The sequence below is a fragment of the Scomber japonicus genome, chromosome 17, assembly GCF_027409825.1.
Source record: "Scomber japonicus isolate fScoJap1 chromosome 17, fScoJap1.pri, whole genome shotgun sequence".
Lineage (NCBI taxonomy): Eukaryota > Metazoa > Chordata > Actinopteri > Scombriformes > Scombridae > Scomber > Scomber japonicus.
In genome coordinates, this window is record NC_070594.1 from 8696849 (window position 1) to 8709091 (window position 12243).

Here is a 12243-nt window from a genome sequence, read left to right on the forward strand (position 1 = left end):
TCCTTGATGGATACCCAGTGCCCAACAGCAGACAGGTTATATGCTTTACTCATGCGGCAGAGTAAATCCAAAAGTCAGATATGGCTCCTAAACAAATAAGTAAACAGATGATGTCTCAGTTTTGTGTTGAATCAATGAGATAATCTTGAGTAAGCCTCCTCCGGCAGCTCGTGGAGTTCAGGTCCGAGGGCGACTATCAGGATGTGTGATCTCAGATGACCGGTCCCACTGGTAAACTCCACTCAACAATGACCGCCTCTCAGCAGCACCAAAGAATAACACTCTTTCACTGCAGAAACACACAATTATCCTTTTCTCTCTTCGTGCATTGCCCTCCCTCTTTCCTCTATCCTTTTCCTTCATCGGTCAAGATGTTAATTCACTTAAAGAACGAATTTACACACAAAGAAATCCCCTTCATTCTTCCTGCAAGTGTCAGACACCATCACAGCTCTTCTCGTGCTCTGTATTTATAGATATTGATGGGAAAATGAGTGAGTTTGTGTGTAGAAGTCAGTTTTCCTGTTTGTGTGTCTTTCTGCTTCTTCTTCAAAGGCACGTTTGATGGAAGGCATTAAAGGTCGCCTGTTTCCAGATCAAAAAGAAATCACTTGTTTCTCAGCACAAAACATAACTTACCACCAAATTTCAGAAGAACCTTTTGAAATATTAAAACAAAAAAATAAATTCCTCAGATATCTTAACCAACAGACCATAAACACCTGAAAAGATGATGACATTTTTTCAGATCGACAGGAACAAATTAGACTCTTCTGTTTGTAAGTCGTTAAAGATTAAGAAAGGTATATTTATCATTAATTAGTTGAACTGCACCTGTCTGTGTTCCTACAACCAAAAAACTCTTTCACAGATTTTTACTAATAAAACATCTTAACCTCTGTGTCGTCCTCCCGGGTCAAATTGACCCTGTCTGTTTTGACTGTTCCTCCCTCCGTCCTTCTTTCCTTCCTTCCTTCCTCCCTCCCTCCCTCCCTCATTCCTTCCCTCCTCTCTCTCTCCCTCCTTCTTTCCTTCCCTCCTTCCTTCCTTCCTTCCTTGATCCCTCATTTCCTTCCTCCCTTCCTTCCTTCCTCCCTCCCTCCTTTCCATTCTTCCTTCCTCCCTCCCTCCCCTCCTTCCTTCCTTCCTTCCTTCTTCCCTTCCTTCCTTGACTTGAGGACAACAGGAGGGTTAAATGTAACTGTGAGTCTGAGAACTCAACCAAACATAATTTACTGGAATAGAAAAGAGTAAAAGCATCATTGCCATTGAAATTAACGCTGTGATGTCCCAGTGTCTCAGTATATCTTGATCTGGAAATGTATTGAGTATTGTGCAGGACACACTGACAGGATGTGCAGGTATTAGCTTGGTAGCAAAGGAAATATACTACATTAACCTCCCAAAATATGAGGCTGTATGCTACATAAAGCTGATGTGAAATCAATAAGACTTATCCTTTATTTACTGTGTTTAATGGTGTTGATGCTACATGTGTTGATGCGACAGGAGCAGAAATAATTAAAGAAAAAAATGGAGATAATAAAAGTGCTTTAAATTTAAATCAAAATCAAAGCAATAGCTAACATTTACAGACAGTAAAAGTTAAATCAAACTGCAGCAGGGAGTCTCAGTATCCACAGGCCTCCGAGTCTGCTGCCTGACTCTAGTAATGAACCTTGTGAGACCAGCAGCCTCCGAGCGGTCTCTGCAGTATTCCTCGGCATACAGGCGAAAAAGTTCAGCATGTACAGGAAGTGTAGAGGGCACGAGTTCATTGACTACACCTGTGAAGGAATGTTCTAAAAATTATATAAACAATATTCATTTAAGTAACAGCAAATATCACAAAATAAACTTGTGTCAGTCACGATGTTGCTGAGAAACTGAGGTCACATTGAAATATTATTGAAGCTGAAGGCTGAAGGGACTTTCCCAGTAGCTCTGTGGTCTGAGGCTACATGGGCACACACACACACACACACACACACACGGACACACAGACACACAGACACACAGACACACATACACACATACATAAAGATAAAGTGCTGGGAGAGTTGGGGGAGTTGGATATCAGCTGACTGTGTGTGAGAGTATGTGTAAAGGAGAGTCTGAGATGGGCGAGCAGGTCTTTCCCACACCCACTTTCTCTCTTTAGAATGTGCCACAAATGTCAAAACACACACACACACATACACACACACACACACATACACACACTCGGACTGCGGCCCCCCGTCAGTGGAACGTGTGGGGTCGGGAGGCCACAATGAGCCGGGTCACGTTCCTGAAGAGGAGAATGTCTGAGCACTGCACTTTACTCCAAAAACTAAATCAAAGTGTTTTCTCTGCCGTTGAACGTGATGCTGTGAGAAAATTAAAGATCACATTCAAACTGACAACTGCAATTTAAAAAAAAGAAAAAAAGCTTCATCCTCATTTATTCTCATTACATTGAGATCACAATGTTGGCAGGGAGAAAAAAATGTAGGGTTATCTTACAAATCGAAACTCCTGTACCAGTCTAAAGTTTGGACACACTGATTCAAAGGATGTAATATGTGTGTGTGTATGTGTGTGTGTGTGTGTGTGTGTGTGTGGGTGAGTGTGTGTTTTCATATATAAGTCATAGCAGGAATGTGTGTGTGATGTATGATATGACTGTTGAAGCCTCCTGAGGTGAGACTAATGCTGAACAAGACGTCTGACAGAACAGAGCAGCTCTCACTACAAACACAGACTCTCACACATACTAACATGAAGATAGGTGGAGGTTGGTGAAGATGATGAAGAACATGATGAGAACATTTTTTTCTTCTGTTGTTATACATATTTTTTTTATCCCTTGGGTATAAGATAGAGATCAGAAAGACATGACCGTTAAAAAAGCAGCAGCAGAAGTCTCTTGAAGATCTCGTACCGACTCTTCTTTAGTGCTGCATGCAGCTGTGGTCAACGAATAAATTAATTTGTGGAGATCAAGAGACATAAAAAAGCAAATCTAGAAAACGAAAAACACATTTTTTAAATAAACAGTGACTTTGTGGAATCTGCCTATGCTTCACTTTTAAAGCTGTTATAATTTATGCTTTGTATAACTCCACAGTCTGATCTCTCAGTGTGAAATGTGTTGGTCATGGCTCGTAGAGATGAAGCTATAGAGAATTATCAGCGACTCTGCAGCTCCACTCGGCTCTATGGGGCTTTATAGTGAGTTTCAGCTCATTGTTTAGCTGTCCGCCTGCAATTTTACTCTTTTGGTTCACTCTTGGCACTCTCGTTGCGTCGCTTCCAGATAAAAAAGCTGTAAAAAGCCACCGTACACTACATGCTCAGCACCAAACAGCAACAGACACAGTTATCTGGTGAATATAGTGGAGCATTTAGCAGCTAAAGAGCCAGATATTTCTCAACTGTTTTCTTTCAAATTCAACATACAGTTGACGTATTGCAAAAAAAGACTTATGAGATTCATAATAAGAAAATTAATTTGGAAAATATTAGGTTAGCCACAGTACACTTAGCATACCTTTTTAATCTCGTTACAGCTCCTAAAGTACCAAACAGCAAACAGACACAGTTAGCTGTAGACTAGCTAGTGAACACAGTGGAGCATTTAGCAGCTAAAGAGCCAGATATTTCCCTCCGGAGTTGGTAGAGATGAAAACAGAGCTAAAAAAGAGTGAATATTGTTGCTAGGTAACTGCTAGATGTGGAAATAAGCATCTGTTTTCTTTCAAATTCAACATATAGTTTACATATTTGCAAAAAAGACTTTCAAGAGCTTTATAATAAGAAAATGAATAACAATGAAATTCATTTATTAGGTTAGCCACAGTACACTTAGCATACCTTTTTAATCTCGTTACAGCTCCTAAAGTACTAAACAGCAAACAGACACAGTTAGCTGTAGCCTAGCTGGTGAATATAGTGGAGCATTTAGCAGCTAAAGAGCTATATATCTCTCTCAGAGGTTGGTAAAGAGCAAAAACAGAGCTAAAAGAGAGTGAATATTGTTGCTCCGTAACTGCTAGATGCGGAAATAAGCAACTGTTTTCTCACAAACTCAACATATAGTCTTATGAGATTTATAATAAGAAAATTAATTTGGAAAATATTAGCTTGGCCACAGTACACTTAGCTCACCTTTTTAGTCTCGTTACAGCTCCTAAAATCTGGTGCAAAGACTCACTGATTAATTTAAATTCTCGTAGACACTTACAGTCTAAGTGGTGTGAAACCGGCTGCACGCTCAGCACCTCTCCTGCAGATAAATAAAGACTTACTGTGTGAATTTCCAGACTGGGTGTTGCCCGCTGATAAGTTCAAACCAGACCGAACGTATCAGCGCAAGAGGACGAGATAAGAAACGACTGGAATAAATCTGCAACACCCCTCAACTCTCTCTGAAATGCATCATAACCCTAACCCTAACCCATCATATAAACAACTAACAGCAACTACTTTACTGAAATATATGAATTTAAGTGAACAGTCAGATCTACCTCTATGTCCGTGTGTGTGTGTGTGTGTGTGTGTGTGTGTGTGTTAGTGAACGGACTCTAGATTCAAGGTGTGATGAGACTTTGGTGTTGTTGATGACAGGTATGTTCACAGATCTGGACTTTCCCGTCTCACACACACACAAGGGTTCCCATACGTTGTAAAGTGTGTGTTGACGTGTTTGGAGATTACAGGCTCAGACCTCTCAAACACTTCTTCACTGACGGGAACTCCTTTTCTTCTTCTCCTTCTTCTTCATGTTCTTCTCCTCTGATAAAATAAAGGTGAGTGGTTCTGTGTAGTACCCTGACTACTCAAATAGGATAAAAACCAAGGCTCTCATGCTCATAACCAAACCAAAAATTAATATTAATATCGTGAGAAGTGTTGGGGAGTAACTAGTTACATCTAATTTAAATGTAATCCAAGAAAATGTGTATTTAAATTATAGTTACTTATGAAAATGTTAATGATTAAGTGGATTAGAGCTGAAGTCAGACCTTAAAGATTTTACTCAGGAGTATTTTTTCCTCATTTTTAAATATCTAACATGTTACTGAATACATATATTGCTGTTTTTAATTCTTTGAAATCAATATTATTTTATATTTTATAAATGAATCATAACATTGTGTCATAGTACCAATTAATCCCATGTCAGACTTTTGATTTTTTCATTAAATATCTTTATTTTATATTCCAAAACCTACATGAGCTAATGAATACATTTTCAAATGAGAGATAAATGTTGCTTTATAAGAAATGATCTCCCTTATACATCATGTCAGTATCCATGAAAAACAGCTGAGACTTAGAAAAGTAATCAAAAAGTAATCAAATGTAATAAGATACATTAGTTTTATTAAATAATTGAAATAGTAACATTACTTATTACATTTTAAATAGGGTAACTAGGGTAACTGTAACCTATATTATATTTTCAAAGTAACCTTCCCAACTGACTGTGTGTGTATCATGTTTTCGGTCATTAGTTGTCAGCGAGACGACACTGAGCATGTGCAGGAATGCAGTTTTGTTGTGCTCTAAATCCCAAATTCATCATTTCTTAACAAACTGACTCACTGGTGGCTCGTTGGTGATGCTTTTTGAACCATTTCCTGATCCCTTCTTAAATCATTTCTCCTAACAGTGTTTCTGTCTCCAGCTGCTCTCCTTCAGCGTCTGACGGCTGCAGTTTAACTTTATTTAGGGCAGAGGTGGAAGAAATGTCAAAGGTCAAGTGAGCATTGAAATGACTCTCAACAGTCACGACTGATAATGACGACCGTCAGTAGTTTTTTGTTGATGAATCATCTTTTAAACACTCTCTTCAATATTTTATGTTAATGTCTCTGTGTAATATCAAAAGTTATATTATATTAAAAAAGTAAAAAGAAAAAGAAAAAGTAAAATAAAAATAAAATAAAAAATTAAATTAAATTAAATTAAAATTAAAAAATAAATTAAAAAATAAAATTAAAAAATTAAAATAATAATGATAATGATAAACAAATAAGTGAAATAAAATTAAAATAATAAAATAAAAAATTTAAGGTGGATAATTATAAGAGTGGTGAGGAGTTAAGTACAATAAATTTAAAAACAAGTTGTTTTTTTTACACCCTAAAGGAAACATTAACAGATCAAATCTCCCAACACGAGCACACTCTCCGCTCGCTGCATTAGTTCGTGATGGGAAACGCGGGTCGGTCAGGTGACAGGAAGGAAGTGGAGTAGCGGAGCACCTGGAGGTTTGGTAGTAGGACGCTCCCAGAGGACATGTCAGCACGTTTCCTTCATCACAACAATAGACTATTATATCCTCAAACAACAGACATTCATAAAGTCTGTGGAAGTGCATTAAAGACTGTTTATGAACACTGTCATAAATTTATCTTCAACCCCCCCCCCCCCCAAATCCCCTCCTCCAGACACACATACAGAGCAGCCAGTATAAAGATATAAATAGGGTCACTTTTCTGGATCTATCTGCTGCATTTTGTACATTTTGGATTTCTTTTATGTTTGATTTTGTCGACAAACTATCAGAAAATAATGGAAAAATGCTTGTTATAATTTTATTGTTTTCAAATGTCAAAAGTATGACGCATAAAAGTTTCAAATCATCTCATTTGAGGAGCTGCAGTCAGTAAATATTTGATTTTCCTTTAAAAAAAAAATGACTAAAACAAATATTCTGCCCATCAACTAATCAGCTACTTTGGCCCAAAACCTTTTGATGTACTTGAACTGATGCTGATTTTGGATATGAAGCCTATTTGACTCATTCACTTTCCTCTCCTAAAATAATTTTCAGTGGAAACATCAACAAAATGACTAAAATTTGAATGTGAGTAGGTTTTAATTTGGTTGTTTTTGACTCAGTTTGTGGTTTAAGTAAATAAAAATCAGGATTCTCACAGCTTTTAAGTGTGATTTTTACATTTAAGGGTACTTTCAATGTTCTGACCTTTATGGAAATTCATTTGTTCACATCTGTGTGTTTGGTGCTGGTGTGTTTTCTCTTGTCTGAATCAGTGAGTCATGAGTTGGTTCAGTTGGTTCCTCTCATTGGACACGTGTAAAAGCGAAAACATTAACACAAGAAGAAGAAGTTCTTATCTGCCCAAATAACAAGAAGACAGTGTACTTGGTTGTTAGTCTAGGTCAGACCAACAATATCTTTCCATAATAAATAGAGCTTTTTTTTAAATGAGGTGGTGTAAGAACAATAAGTTCATGCATTAAAAAAAGCACTTAAGTTGTGTAAATAAGAAGCAAATGTAATCAAGGTTAGTGATAAAATGATGTTCATGTAGTAGTAGTAGTTCAGTATATGAAGAAATAAAAACATCAGATCTATGAGGAGACTGTAATGTTTCTCACATTCATGGATTAATGAAACCAACTGGAGAATTAGTGCCACCAACTATTTCATTCTTAATATTTATGGAACAGTAGAAGATGGAAAGAAGGTTTATTCACATTTCCAGATGTTTGGGAAGTTTTGTTAAATTCGGTGTTACATTTGGATGGAAGTCAGTACAGAAAACCTCTTTAACTGGAGAGTAATGATGGACTTCCCATCAAACAATGGACGAGAGGTGACTTTGTCTTTCATTTATCTGCTCTGGAAATGCTCAGTGCAGCAAATAAAACATGGAGCACCGGGGCGATTTATGCTTCAAATGCAAATTCATATTAAATTAATCCAAAAAAGTTTCTCTCCACCACCTTTTGACTGAACATCTGCTGAGACAAAATATTTCTTTCAAACCTATTTTAGTTTCTTGTTACTGGAAATGATTTGACAACTGTTCGATTTTGGGTCTTTGTGTTTGTTCTGATGAAGTAATGGCGTTAAGTGTGTGTGTGTGTGTGTTTGTGTGTGTGTGTGTGTTGGATGTCCTGTGGGAACGAGGGGCTGAGCGGTGTGAGGTCTGAGGCGTCGTAGCGACGGACAGGCGGCGAGCACCGTCTAACTGAGAATAATACACCATTTCCTCCTATTCTCTCTCTCTCTGCACACACACACACACACACACACACACACACACACACACACACACACTCACAGCTTCCAGTCATGTTCTCTTGTTCCAAAAGGATTTCCGACTCATGGCCCGGCGCTCTGGCCCAGTGTTCTCCGAGATATTACCCTCTACACACAGATATTCCTCTCTTGACACTCATTGTTTCCTGCTATAGGATGGCCCTGCTTGTCCTCCATAACCCCTGACACCAATAAACCTCTAATATCAGCGCACACACACACACACACACACACTGATTCACACACTGAAAACAGCCTATTGTAAAGAAGCTTATCAGATATCGCATATCAGAGCAATGGATACCCTTAATTCTGTGAGATTTTTACTGCACCTCTACTTTTCCTCTAGTACATTGAATCCCTCCATCCCTCCATGTCCTCCCATGTCCAGTTTTAAGTTTCTCATGTTACAATTTAACAGTAAAATATGTTTCTGGAAAGATTTGAGGTGAGAAATATGCAACACAGAAAGAGCAGCTTGATCCACGTTTGATCAGCACTCCCTATTTTCACAGTTTAATGGAGCTTTTCCACTACACGGTACCAGCACGACTCGACTCGACTCTACTCGACTCGTTTTTTTTTTACTAGGGATAGTACCTGGTACCTGGTACTTTTTTAGTACCTGCTCTGCTGAGGTTCCAAGTGAGCCGAGCTGATACCAAATGTGACATCAACAGACTGCCGGCCACTGATTGATCAGAAGAGTTGTCGCTGGAAGAGTCATGAGCCGTCCCACACAAGAATCAAACCCGGCATTTTTAAATACCGGCAACAGCGTTACAGTCATACGACTCAATGTTGTTGCTTTGTGTGTGACAGAAAGCCACATACAGCAGCAAGTACACCATCACCTCCATGTCCTCCATTGTTTATGTGTTTGTGTCGCGTAGAAAACGAAGTCACAGCAGTTTCGCGGAGCCGTTGCTATGACGACCCCAGCCACGTTGAGTAGGTACCTTTTTGTAATGGAAAAGGTCGTTCCTGGAACTGTGTCGAGTCGAGTCGAGTCAAGTCGAGCCAAGTAGTGCTGGAACTGTGTAGTGGAAAAGCGCCATAAGATGCAGGACCAGACTGTGTTCATGTCTGTAGGTTAGATAAGAAGGAGACTTGAGCAGTAAAGCTAACGTTTCTCAGAGTATGTGGTGCTTGTGTTGTGTATCAGGATGCTGTCAGGCTCAGTGTGACCGTCTAGTCTGTCAATGACACAACGTAATGTTACCTACTGGAACCGTGTCGTGTCGAGCCGAGTAGTGCTGGAACTGTGTAGTGGAAAAGCGCCATAAGTAAAGTTTAAGAGTTTCATGAGCTGTTGGTTCAGTGGCCACTTTTAAACAACACATGCATATGTTTTGGTCTGAGAAGCTGGTGCTACAGTGTGACGTCTAGTGAGTCTGAATGTTGTTTATTGCACCTTTAAATGACCCGAGAACATGAAAATCCCACAAACTGGAGCTACAAGCAAGCAGAAAATGTCATATTTCTTTCCCAGCAAAAAGCTACCCGACTCTCTCGACGAGCATTTAGAGCAGCGAATGTTCCGGTTTAATGAAGTGAACATTGTGCAGACGGACTCACTGTTGTGTTACAGCAATAATCTGAGATAAAGAGGCTCTGATATAGTTTAGGAACATGGAGAGAAAGAGGGGGAGGAGGTGAGCCAATGAGAGGGTGCTGACATCTGAGGTTATTAAACGGGAAGACGAAAGAACGGATAGATGTTGAGAATGTGTGTGTATGTTGTGTGTGTGTGTGTGTGTGTGTAACTCCTATAACTCCTGTGTTATAATTCCTTCCTTAAATCTAAATCCTTGCTGTATTGCAAAAAGATTAGCAGGTGTGAAAAGATAGACGCTTCTATATGTGTGTGTGTGTGTGTGTGTGTTAGTGTGTGTGTGTGTGTGTGTGTGTGTATGTGTGTGTGTGTGCCTGGCCTCTCTCACACGATGATTGGGTTTCAGCGTGCATGGCCAGGAGTTGTGGGAACGTCTGACACACACACACACACACACACACACACACACACACACACACACACAACAAACTGAACTGTGTCACTCTCGTTTTTCTATTTTTGTCTCTCTCTGTGACACAATCCGTCCACTGCAGACATGTGAGAACGTTCAGGATCTCAGTCTGTAGTTTTTAGTTTTTAGAGGAATCATCATGATCTAAAGTTACAGACTGGTGGGAATGTTAACCTGTGGGTGGAGCTAGATTAAAAATCACTTAAACCATTAGGATTCATCCTCTAATGTCATTATAAAATTGAGACTGTCCCAAAAAAAATGACATAAGCAGTCATTACAGAAAGCATCCTCAACCCCGCCAGCATGTCCATATGGGTCCCACATGGGTTTAATGCGGGCTATGTGGGTACTGAGTAGGCATGGTTTGAGTAACATGGGCTCTACATGTGAAGCCTATGTGGGCTGACTGAATTAGCCCCATAAGGGAGGAAGTAGGCTACAACAAACTGTATGGGCCTCATATTGTTTCAGAAACATGGGGCCCAAATGTGAAGTCATGTGGGCCCACTTAGACCCCATATGGGCAAACATGAGGCTTAGAGAAACTTACAGAAACCACTTGAAGCCAATATAGGCAAAAACAGCCACCATAGAAACTGCATGTTGGACCCATATTGCATTTTGTTGGATTTAATGCTTCTATTCACATGACGGGTATTGAACAAAGTACTCAATTGGTATCGGAGTCACTTGAAGGGTCTTAGATCGGTATTGGTATCATAATAGCAGCATTTTCTTATCTGGTGCTTCTATCGGCAGTAATTGGTAGGATTCTATGTGTTTTCCAAAGCTGTTATACATCACTGTTAAACAATATTGACTTTTTAAAATGCTGTAGTTAAGGTCTGCTGAGGTCTAGTCACTTTAGAGAATCGGGCATCTAGTCAGGATGCCTCCCGGGCGCCTTCCTGGTGAGGTGTTCAGGTCACGTCCCACCGGTAGGAGACCCCGGGGGAGACCCAGGACATGCTGGAGAGACTATGTCTCTCGGCTGGCCTGGGAACACCTCGGGATCCCCCGGGAAGAGCTGGACGAAGTGGCTGGGGAGAGGGAAGTCTGGGCTTCCCTGCTTAGGCTGCTGCCCCCGCGACCCAACCCCGGATAAGCGGAAGAGGACGGACGGACGGACACTTTAGAGAAACATGTAGAATGGGTTAAAGTCCCTATTTTCTTAAAGTTAGGCCACCTTTATCGCCATGGCTACAATAATACCCACAGAGTTAAGGTTAGGGGACAATAGTTACTGTTCTTAGAAAACTTTCTCAACTCATGGTTTGGAAACAGGAAACAAAAAGTTGGTCCACTGTTGGGTTTAAGGCCTCCATCCTCCTCCTCCTCCTCCTCCTCCTCCTCCTCCTCCTCCTTCTCCTCCTCCTCCTCCTCCTCCTCCTCCTCCCCCTCCTCCTCCTCCTCTTCTGAATGAGGAAATCAGTCCACATATACAGTACGTCATCTAAAGTTCACCACTGCTCCAAGTCGTAATTACTACAATCACTAGATGTCAACTGTCACTCAAACGTAACTATATGTTGTTTTTGGACGACTTGCGTTACGACCTATTGTGTGTCAGATATGTTCTTTAAAAACATTTCCTCATTATGTTGATAATAAGAAACATAATCCAGGCGGCGTTATGCTTCTCAAAACATAGTTGCTGTTGCAAGTTGGTATGATATATTGAACCTTGACATCTTCTTTGTTGAAACAGCATTTAGAGGGGCGTAGAGTTAAGTAATATAATGAATGTGGAGGATGAGGTAAGAAGCCCTTTGAAGCTGTCTGTATTATTTGAAGCCTTTTTTAATTGATTGTCCTGTTTCGTATGAATTATATCTTTGAATTTGACACAAATGAGCAAATAATGAATATATAATGTAACCGAAAAGGATGCCAGAGGGGACATATTCTGCTTTTGGTGATATTCTGTTATTTTATATTTATTGATGTTGGATGTTTAACATGTTAGTTAAAGTTGATTGTATGTAAAAATGCTTCCTTCATGTTAGAAATCAGGTTTTCAATCTGATGTGAGCACCTTATATACAAAGTTACCTCTATTTTCTCCTCATCAAGACATCAGATTGATTACACGTGTCCATAAATGGGCACATAAAAGGCCAGGAAAAGAAAAGTAAGGAGCGTTTAAATGTAAAT